The 1,418-nt window shown below is 34.9% G+C and overlaps 1 long non-coding RNA gene across 1 annotated transcript; it reads left to right on the top strand.

Annotated features, from left to right (window-relative positions):
- The first annotated feature begins 426 nt into the window (after nucleotides 1–426).
- LOC137174644 (uncharacterized) lies at nucleotides 427–1,418 on the top strand. The gene is made up of 3 exons (XR_010925428.1): nucleotides 427–475; nucleotides 604–906; nucleotides 1,025–1,418. It is a non-coding gene; the product is annotated as an uncharacterized lncRNA (long non-coding RNA).

Genomic DNA, 1,418 nt, shown 5'->3' with positions numbered 1-1,418 from the left:
GTCTATAACTTTCTGGTTGAGACTTGTCAACAGAACCAAGATCTACTGTATCTCTGTTATGATCGGGTCTGACAGCAAAGTTGAATTCTGTGATGACTTTCAGAAGGGAAAATTTGAAATGAGCTCCAACATCTCTACTGTCTCTCTGAACATCAAACAAGTGGATTCATCAGACTCTGGACTGTATTTCTGTGCATTCTACACAAGTGGACGTCTACTTTTCAGTGACATACATTTAAAAGTTAAAGGTAAGATTAATGTTAAGTCTTGTATTTTGTTTGGTCATTTATGTTTATATTGTCAATATATTTCATAATTATTATCTAATATCTACATATGCAACAAAGTGGCAGTTTAAACATTACCAAACAATGATTGTGATGCAAATCTCTCAAAATCAAGACTAAATGTATCTTCATTTCATTAAAAGGCAGTGATGATGGATCACATGATGACGTGGACGACACATCTAAAAGTAAGATTTGCAGATGTAGAAATGCAGATTGTCAAACATTTGAAAATGAAACATCTCTGCTTGATTTGTTTTTCATCTCAAGTCACTTCTGGTAGTAATTTAGTCTGATTTAATGATCTTTCTTGTAGAATGTGAGTGTGAGTCTGATGGAATAACAAAGTTGACGAGTGTGATCCTGGCTGGTCTGACTGTTTTCCTTGTAATGGTCATCATTGGTCTGCTGGTTAAAGTCAGGAAACTTAAGACAGGTACTTTATGAGAATTACTCAAACTAAACACTTATGGAAATGTTCAATAGTGTCAGTATGATGAAAAAATAGAACATTTCTTGTAGCCAAAATGTGATGACAGCAAACTTTCTATTAACTGATCAGATGTATTGTCTCTGTCACTCAGCTGCAACTGAAGGGCAGAATTCACTAGTGAACAAGGTAAATCCACTTTTGTGTTTGATCATTTCAAAGGTTGTAGAATCATCACAAGTCAATAGTGTTTTTCTCACAAACTCAGCTATTTGACATGTAGAACTGCATGTACTTTTATTTACAGAATCTGGACTCTGATCAGCTGAAGGACACAGCACTGACTTTGTATTCAACAACAATAAGAAGCAGGAGGCCTGCATCACAGAGAGAAGTGGACACTCATGTTATTTATGCTGCCAGCAGACAGACAAGAAGAAACAACAGCAACAGCTCAGAGTGAAACTAATGCTTCATTAATCTGCTGCTGGAGTATTGTGAGGGTAGCAATACACACCATCAACTTATCCAAAAATGATGTCAAATCATCTAAACAAGTTTGATTCATACAAAATTGTGTTGTGTGTTGTTGAGTTAAGCACCTGATGAAAATCATTTTTAATTCTTTAATGTATTGTTTGTGTGTGTTTTGTTATTTGTGCAAATAAATAAAGTGAGCTAAATGTTTTCATTCTCATCTC

Source organism: Thunnus thynnus, chromosome 22, assembly GCF_963924715.1.
Source record: "Thunnus thynnus chromosome 22, fThuThy2.1, whole genome shotgun sequence".
Taxonomy (NCBI): domain Eukaryota; kingdom Metazoa; phylum Chordata; class Actinopteri; order Scombriformes; family Scombridae; genus Thunnus; species Thunnus thynnus.
Note: the sequence above shows the minus strand (reverse complement) of the source record. Positions and strands in the feature narration are given on the sequence as shown.